Source organism: Glycine soja, chromosome 2 (assembly GCF_004193775.1).
Source record: "Glycine soja cultivar W05 chromosome 2, ASM419377v2, whole genome shotgun sequence".
Lineage (NCBI taxonomy): Eukaryota > Viridiplantae > Streptophyta > Magnoliopsida > Fabales > Fabaceae > Glycine > Glycine soja.
The window spans coordinates 37521319-37530922 of record NC_041003.1 but is presented as its reverse complement, the minus strand read 5'-3'; the positions used below and the strand labels follow the sequence as shown (position 1 = coordinate 37530922).

Sequence of the window (9604 nt, the reverse complement as noted above, 5' to 3'; positions counted from 1 at the left end):
CACAACTTTTGCTCCGGGTATCAGAATGAATATTATTATATATGCATTAGGGGTAGAAAAAAATTTCCCACATTGTGACAACCAACTTAGGGTTTGCCAAACTCAAAAAATCAGTCGTTTACTAAGTTTTTTTTTTCAAGTATTATTGTCATATTTTTCTATACTTTGCTTAGGTAGTTTATATAGTTAGACTTTGTATTTTTGTTTGAAATTTTTTGTGCTATCTTTTAATGATTTTAGGGTTTTGCTCACAAAATTTTAGCTTATTTGGATATCATTTGACTATAGTTGTAGTTTTAACCCTCCCCTAGGGCTTGTTTGAGAAACAGATGATTTGTTGCATATAGTGCATGACTAGGGGCAATCCAGGTGATTTACAACCCTTTGATACTGAAATAGATAGAACATTTCATAGATTATTTAGGCATATTGTGCATCCCGATCATTCTGTGCATTTTGAGCATTCTGTTGCTGGTGATTCTGAATATTCTGATTTTGAGCATTCGACTACTAATTTACATATTGAGAACATGGCTCTACCTCCACCTCGTGAGAGGACTCTTAGGGAGATGGTTGCACCTGATTTCACTTATGAAAGCTTGTGCATTCAATATCCTGATGAGGGTGTTCCATATGTTCTCAAGACTGGACTAATACATTTGTTGCCCAAGTTTCATGGTCTTGCAGATGAAGATCCTCATAAGCATATTAAGGAGTTCCATATTTTTTGTTTCACCATGAGGCCCCCTGATGTCTAGGAAGATCATATCTTTCTAAAGGTTTTTCCTCATTTTCAGGAGGGAGTGGCAAAAGATTGGTTGTACTACCTTGCTCCCAGATCCATCTTCAGATGGGATGACCTTAAGAGGGTGTTCTTGGAGAAATTCTTCCCTGCATCTAGGACCATTGCCATCAGAAAAGAAATTTCAGGCATCATTCAACTTAGTGGAGAGAGCTTGTACGAGTACTGGGAAAGATTCAAGAAATTATGTGCAAGATGTCTTCACCACCAGATTTCTGAGCAACTCCTTCTGCAATATTTCTATGAGGGACTTAGCAACATGGAGATGAGTATGATTGATGCTGCTAGTGGTGGAGCCCTTGGTGATATGACTCTTGTTGAGGCTAGGAATTTGATTGAGAAGATGGCTTCCAACTCCCAACAATTCAGTGCAAGAAATTATGTTATTGTCCTTAGAGGAGTCCATGAGGTGGCCACGGATTCATCTTCATTTGCTGAAAATAAAAAGCTTGAGGGAAAACTTGATGCCTTGGTCAACCTAGTAACTCAGCTTGCCATGAATTAGAAATATGCATCTGCACCTGTTGCAAGAGTCTGTGGTCTATGTTCTTCTGCAAATCACCATACAGATCTTTGTCCTTCTTTGCAGCAATCAGGAGTCAATGAGCAACCTAAAGCTTATGCTGCAAACATTTATAATAGACCTCATCAGCAGCAAAACCAACAACAACAGAATAATTATGATCTTTCAAGCAACAGATTCAATACAAGTTGGAGGAAACATCCAAATCTGAGATGGGCAAGTGATGTGTCATTATTTTCTCCTATTTCTTAACCCTTTTTGTCACCATTTTAATTACTGATTAGCCTTACTTGTCAAATTAATTATGCAGTTTTATCATTTGGGCCTACTTGACTAATTTTGTGTTTTTAATTTAATTTTAGGAGAATTATAAGCAATTGGGCTTGAATTTAGAATTGGGCTTGGACTTGAAGAGAATAGATAATTTTATTTTATCAAATCTTATCTTATCCAGATTTTATTTCATCTAGATTTTATTTCGTCCAGATTTTATTTCATCCAATCTTATCTTATCTTGTCCAGATTTTATTTTATTTTGTTTATGGGCTTGGACTTGAAACAGATTTGTAAGCTTTGGGGCTGAAAGCTTATATAACAGTACCAAGGTTTTAGTTTTAGAGGGTTCTTTGAGAGTTTTTTGGAAGAGGAGAATAATTCAAGGATTTTAGAATTCCAGTTTTTACTGTTCATGCGCACTGTTCACGTAGAATAAAATTCATTTTCTGTAATTTTGTTTCTGTTCAATCTACAATTTCGTTTTCTACTGATTAATGGAAGGCTAAGTCCCCAGTGTTGTGTTCTCTTGAGGATCAAGCACAGCTCTCTTTGAGGTTATGTTATTACTATTGAATTCTGATTAGTTTTTCCTCTTCACCAATTGCTCTGTATTTGTTACTATTAATCCATGCATGCTTAGTGCTTGATTGATTGTCTTTGTGCTTAATTTACGTTCATGCTTAATGATCAGTTTTGTTCATGATCAATTGATGTATGTGTTGCTTAATCACATAATCACAACCTTATGTTAATTTTCGCTTAGTAATTTAATTTAGGGTTCGATTAAGTGGTTGAACTGATTAAGGATAAATTCTCGTAACCTAGGATAAGAGACTTGCTCGTAAATCAAGGGGGAACAACATGTTTTAATTATGTTATTTTCTAATTCAAATTTGTTTGCTGTTTAATTTACTAAAACAAACAACCCCCCCAATTCGTTACTATTTTCTTACTATTTGTTATGAACGTTTGGTTGACCATTGCTCGTTGGGAGATTACCTAGGATCACTTCCTAGATACTGCATTTTTAATGTTTATTTGATTCGGGTACGGCCTCGATCAAATTTGGTGTCGTTGTTAGGGAGCAGTGGGCCAAAGGTTCATAATAGTGTTTAGTTTTTTGTGTGTAGCTCAGTCGTTTAAGTTGTGAGTGTGTGTTATTTTGTTTTGTGTAGCGTTCTGTTTTGCATTTCAGTTGTGCTCCCTGTTTAGCGACTATTTTTAGCGACTGTGTCAGCTTTGTGTTTTGCTGTGAACAGTGATTAGCGACTGAGAACTAGCGATTGATTTTGCAATTTAATTGGCGATTTTTGTTTTGATAGTTAGAGTTGTTATTTTTGGTTGATTTATTGTGTGGTAGTTTCTTTTGATCCATATTTTGTGTGAAAAATACCAAGACCACTTGGTGTGGTAGTATTTGAGAGAGACAAAAATTTTGGGAACTTGCTTTTAGCAAAACATAAAACGGCCATAACTTTTGCTTTGGGTATCAGAATGACTATTATTATATATGCATTTGGGGTAGAAAAAAATTTCCCATATTTTGACAACTCACTTTAGCTGGTTAGGGTCTCCCAAACTCAAAAAAATCAGTTGTTTACTAAGTTTTTTTATTTTTCAAGTATTATTGTCCTATTTTTCTAAACTTTTCTTAGGTATTTTTCATAGTTATACTTTTAATTTTTGTTTGAAATCTTTTGGGCAATCTTTTCATGATTTTTGGGTGTTGCTCACAAAATTTCAGCTCATTTGGATATCGTTTGACTAAAGTTGTAGTTTTAACCCTCCCCTGGTGCTTGTTTGAGAAACACATGATTTGCTGCATATAGTGCATGACTAGGGGAAATCCAGGTGACTTACAACCCTTTGATCCTGATATAGATAGAACCTTTCATAGATTAGTTAGGCATAGTGTGCATACTGGTCATTCTGTGCATTTTGAGCATCATGATCATTCTGTGCATTTTGTTGCTCGTGATTCTGAATATTCTGATTTTGAGCATTCGACTGTTAATTTTCATACTGAGAACATGGCTCAAACTCCACCTCGTGAGAGGACTCTCAGGGAGATGGTTGCACCTGATTTCACTTATGAAAGCTTGTGCATTCAATATCCTGATGAGGGTGTTCCATATGTTCTCAAGACTGGACTAATACATTTGCTGCCCAAGTTTCATGGTCTTCCAGGTGAAGATCCTCATAAGCATCTTAAGGAGTTCCGTATTGTTTGTTCCACCATGAAGCCCCCTAATGTCCAAGAAGATCATATCTTTTTAAAGGCTTTTCCTCATTCTCTAGAGGGAGTGGCAAAATATTGGCTCTACTACCTTGCTCCCAGATCCATTTTCAGCTGGGATGACCTTAAGAGGGTGTTCTTGGAGAAATTCTTCCCTGCATCTAGCACCACTGCCATCAAAAAAGACATTTTAGGCATCAGGCAACTTAGTGGAGAGAGCTTGTATGAGTATTGGGAAAGATTCAAGAAATTGTGTGCAAGTTGTCCTTACCACCAGATTTCTGAGCAACTCCGTCTTCAATATTTCTATGAGGGGCTTAGCAACATGGAGAAAAGTACAACTGAAATTTGATTGAGGCTAGTGGTGGAGCCCTTGGTGATATGACTCTTGTTGAGGCTAGGAATTTGATTGAGAAGATGGCTTCCAACTCCCAACAATTCAATGCAAGAAATGATGCCATTGTCCTTAGAGGAGTCCATGAGGTACCCACAGATTCATCTTCATCTGCTGCGAATAAAAAGCCGGAGGGAAAACTTGATGCCTTGGTCAACCTAGTAACTCTCAGCTTGCTGATGCAATCCTACCCCGCAAGGGCATTGGATAGAAAACTCCAAGTAGATTGGGCCAGAGATGCAAGAGAAGGCCCTAGGGTTCTTATGAGCCTTAGGGTAGTTTTCGGGCCCATGGGCTAAGTACGAGCCCACTTATCTTTGTAAATATTAGATTAAGGTTTCATTATTTTTGGGCCTTGTATTTAGGGCTCCATAATGTAGGTAGAGTACCCTACAAATATAGGATTTTTCAGCCCTGGTATTTTAAGGCACCTAGACTAGCTTTTGTATTAGGGGTAGATTTGTAATTTAACATGCACAAAGTGGATATTTGATGTGTGTGGTTGGAAATAAATTTAATTGAATTGGTAGAAACCCAATGCAATTAAATTTTAGAGGGGGAGGTGAGCATTTGCTTACTACACCCCATTCCCACATCAGATAGTCACACTTTGTGCATGTCCTTCATGCTTTACATGCCTCATGACACCTAAGCACACTTAGTGGAGAATCTAGGAATTGATCTTGGATTAGTGGGCTGAACCATAACTAAAATTCACTAATCATAATTAGTGAAATTTTGGTTCCAAAGTTTGGCTCCACAAATTCAATTTCAAATTCAAGTGAAATTTGAATTGAAATTCAAATTTCCCTCCAACTTTGTGTGACACTTAGGCTATAAATAGAGGTCATGTGTGTGCATTTTTTTTTAACTTTGACCATTTTAATATTAAACTTTAGATTTCAAAGCTCATCTAGAGCACAAAATTTCGTGCTCTTCTCTCCCTCTCCCTTCATTCATCTCCTTCTTCCTCCAAGCTCTTATCCATGGCCTCCTATGGTGGTGAGCTTCTTCTAGACTCATCTTCTCCTTGAAGTGGCATCTCCTCTCTCTCTTCCTTTCTCCATTCCGCTGCCATTCATCTTCCAAGAAGCAAAGGAATCCATTGATGAAGAAGATCCTAGGCCTACAAGCTCCAATGGAGCTTGCATCATGTGGTATCACTCCAAGTAACAACTTAAAAGGAAGTCTACTTCAAAATCTTATGGCTCTCACTCTTATCCAAAGAAAGACCAAGGTCAAGGAATCTTAGGGGTGAGACCTTCTAAGCCCAAAGATGATAAGGGGAAGACAATAGAAAAGCAACCCCTTAAGGCTAGTATGCAAGAGAAGACTAGCTCCATGAAGTGCTTTAAATGTCTTGGAAGAGGACACATTACTTCTCAATGCCCCACCATGAAAACCATGATTATGAGGGGCCAAGACATTTATAGTAGCCCAGATGAGGCTACTACTTCACCTTCCTCTAGTAAAAGTGAAGAAGCAAAAGGGGAAGAATCTAGTGAAGAGATCTACCCCCAAGAAGAAGCACAACCTTTAATGGTTAAGGAGGAGTGTAAGGAGGTAAGTGTCTCCTCCAAGAGGTTAGCTAAGAAGGAAAGACATTTTGAAATAAAGACAAATATTAAAGAAATTTCCCTTCTTAGACAACCTCCACATTTTCTCCTTTGTAAAAAGACACTTGTTAGCATTGCCACATCTCTTAGGCTTGAGTTTATTCCTCAAGTAAAGGAGTTGTTGGATGAGGGTTTAGTTCGCAAGAGATTAAATCCTTGTGCTTTGTTGGTGCCCAAAATAGGTATTATTAGGCACTAAATCCCTAAAATAGGTGGTGTGATGAATGCTTTGGGTGGTGCAACACTCTTTTGTAAAATCACTCGTGCACCCAACATCTTCATGATTTGTGTACATAGGGACTCATTAGGTAGGTTTGTTCTTATTTTTAGTTTCAATACAAACTTAGGCACTCATATGGGACACCTTAGGTTTGTCATACTTTTTGGTAGGAATAATCAACATGAAAATACAAAAAAAGGTATGTTCTATTGCTTTACTTTTCTTAATTTTTTAAATTGTGATCAAGGGGTTCCCATGAACCCTAAGAGAATAAAGGTCATTCCTGAGTGGCCCGCTCCACCAAGTGTAAGAAAAATTTGGGGCTTCCAAGACTTAACAAACTTTTACAAAAGGTTTGCCCCATATTTTTCTATACTTGTAGCACCACTCATTGAGTTGGTGAGGAACCAAGTTCCTTCATGGGAAGATGCCCAGGAAATGAGTTTTCAGACCTTACCTTACTTCAACATACTAAACACCACTAATACATATGTTTTTGTTCTTTTTACAAGTGTTGAGGAAAAAAGCCCAGAGTTTCAAGAACCTCGGGATTTGAGGTCAAATCCTTTTCAAGGGGGAGGGAATGATGCAATCCTACCCCGCAAGAGCATTGGATAGAAAACTCCAAGTAGATTGGGCCAGAGATGCAAGAGAAGGCCCTAGGGTTCTTATGAGCCTTAGGGTAGTTTTCGGGCCCATGGGCTAAGTACGAGCCCACTTATCTTTGTAAATATTAGATTAAGGTTTCATTATTTTTGGGCCTTGTATTTAGGGCTCCATAATGTAGGTAGGGTACCCTACAAATATAGGATTTTTCAGCCATTGTATTTTAGGGCACCTAGACTAGTTTTTGTATTAGGGGTAGTTTTGTAATTTCACATGCACTAAGTGGATATTTGATGTGTGTGGTTGGAAATAAATTTAATTGAATTGGTAGAAGCCCAATCCAATTAAATTTTAGAGGGGGAGGTGAGCATTTGCTTACTACACCCCATTGCCACATCATATAGTCACACTTTGTGCATGTCCTTCATGCTTTTCATGCCTCATGACACCTAAGCACACTTAGTGGAGAATCTAGGAATTGATCTTGGATTAGTGGGCTGAACCATAACTAAAATTCACTAATCATAATTAGTGAAATTTTGGCTCCAAAGTTTGGCTCCACAAATTCAATTTCAAATTCAAGTGAAATTCAAATTTCCCTCCAATTTTGTGTGACACTTAGGCTATAAATAGAGGTCATGTGTGTGCATTTTTTTTAACTTTGATCATTTGAATATTAAACTTCAGATTTCAAAGCTCATTTAAAGCACAAAATTTCGTGCTCTTCTCTCCCTCTCCCTTCATTCATCTCCTTCTTCCTCCAAGCTCTTATCCATGGCCTCCTATGGTGGTGAGCTTCTTCTAGACTCATCTTCTCCTTGAAGTGGCGTCTCCTCTCTCTCTTCCTTTCTCCATTCCGCTGCCATTCATCTTCCAAGAAGCAAAGGAATCCATTGATGAAGAAGATCCTAGGCCTACAAGCTCCAATGGAGCTTGCATCATGTGGTATCAGAGCATCTTCATCTAGGTGATGTTCTTTTGCTTCCTCTATCTTTTTGTCCGGTGAATTCTCTTTAATTCCTTTTTCTTCATCTTATTCTCCATGTATATCCTCCATTGTCTTGTGGTTTGGTGCTGTTTAGAGTAGATTCAAAAAAAAAACCAATTAAATCTTTGATCTACACTTGTTCTTGCATTTCTATGGTTCAAATTTTGTAGATCTACTCTAGAATCTTGTTTTTGTGTTGATTTTAGGTTCTATCAATTTTCATTCATAATATTCTTGTACTGAACCTTTAGATCTAAATTTTGTTCCAAAATATTGATTAGAAAAAAAAACACAAAAATCTAAGTGTAAATCACTTAATCCATGTTGTCTTAGAGTCATGTTTAGTCATAGTAATTGTCACATTATGCTCTAAGTTTGTGTTAAATTTTTATTTTTTTTATTGAATTATAGATACATTTGTTCATGTATTCTTGTCATTCTTAGCCTATCTTTTGAATTTTGAGTCTAATTCATGCATGTTATTTAGTTCATAACATGTTCTAAATCAATTCCTAGAAGTAGTCTTGTTGAACTCTTTTTTGTTTTCTAAGATTTTTACATGATGCCTATGATGAAGTTGAGTTGTGGTACTGAGTTGTGGCTGGATTTGTGAATCAAATAAGTCTTAAGCTCTCTTGAATTGTGTTTCAAGATAATTGAGCATAAGCAAACACAAATTGTAACTATCCAAGCCTTAAGCAACATAAACACTACTCTTGATTTCTAGGTTGAAATCTCTGGTGCTGGCAGCTTGAACATACAAAATTGTATAAATTACTGGGAATTGTTCACTACGAGTTTTGAGCTGAAATTTTTACTGAATTTTCTAGACATCTGGACAAAAATTATAAAAAACGAACCAAGCGATTTGGATTAAAGGAAAAAATAATAAAAATCACACAATTTGGCAGAAAAATCAGTGTCCAGGAAAAAAAAAGTGAAAGGGAAGTGTGCTTGTTGTTTTGGCTCAAAAATTTGTTCTATAATTGGTGCCTGTTTTATACCAATCCTAGTTCTGAAATTTAAATTGAAAATTATTGTGAAAACAAGTGCCAAAACTAGAGGTTTCTTGAGTCTTTTTTTTTAGTTTTTCTACTCTACACTAGAGCCATTCTAGGTTTCTCTTTGAGTCCTAGCTTGCTTTTTTGTGCTTTTCATTGCTTTAATTGTTGAATAATCCTTGAAAATTTGTCTTGTTAAAAATCTATTGGTTTAGCTTTCATTTCATTTTTTTTTGTCTTTGGTTATTGTTTGTCTCTTTGTTTCTTTGTTTGTGAGTTGCCATATAAGGAATTGGAAAGGAGGATTGGTGCCATATCTTGAAGAATTTGAGTCAAGAAGAAAGGGGCCAACCACCTTAAGAGCTATTGGACTAAGAAGCACTCCAAATTGAGTGAAATACTAAAGAGAGAATAGCCACCACAATTGAGGACTTTTTTTTTGTAATTTTGTAATTGGCAATTTGTTTTGCTTTCAAATTTTGTAACAAAAAGGCCTTTCATTGGAAGTAAGTTGGGAGCCTCCAATAGGTCACCCTATTTCCATTTGTGTGTAATAATTTTAGGCAATTTTCCCTTAGGATAGTGAGTGTTTTGTTGGGAACCTTAAATGAGGTCATCCAAACACTCTTAGGATCCGCCTAGTTTGCATTTCTTGCACTTTAATTTCTTTCTTACTTTCATAGCTTATTTCCTTTACCCTCCATTGTCAAACCGCCTAGATAGCTTGCCTTTTACCAATTAGATTTTACCTTATCTTTCACACCTCTTTTAGTGTTTATTTTTTCTAGTTTCAACCATAGTTTCTTTTACCTTTTTTTCAAACCCCCAACAAGAAAGAACCATAACTTAGGAACCAACATGAGTCTTCATTCTTCATCTAGTGTTAATGGTGAGGGTTCTACTCCTAAGGACCCCTTGTATAAGATATTAGATGAGTTGAGA

The 9604-nt window shown here is 36.7% G+C and overlaps 1 non-coding gene across 1 annotated transcript; it reads right to left on the bottom strand.

The window, feature by feature from the left end:
* Nucleotides 1-908: 908 nt before the first annotated feature.
* Nucleotides 909-1015, bottom strand: LOC114404304. Its single transcript, XR_003664915.1, has one exon. It is a non-coding gene; the product is annotated as a small nucleolar RNA R71 (small nucleolar RNA).
* Between the last annotated feature and the right edge of the window lie 8589 nt (nucleotides 1016-9604).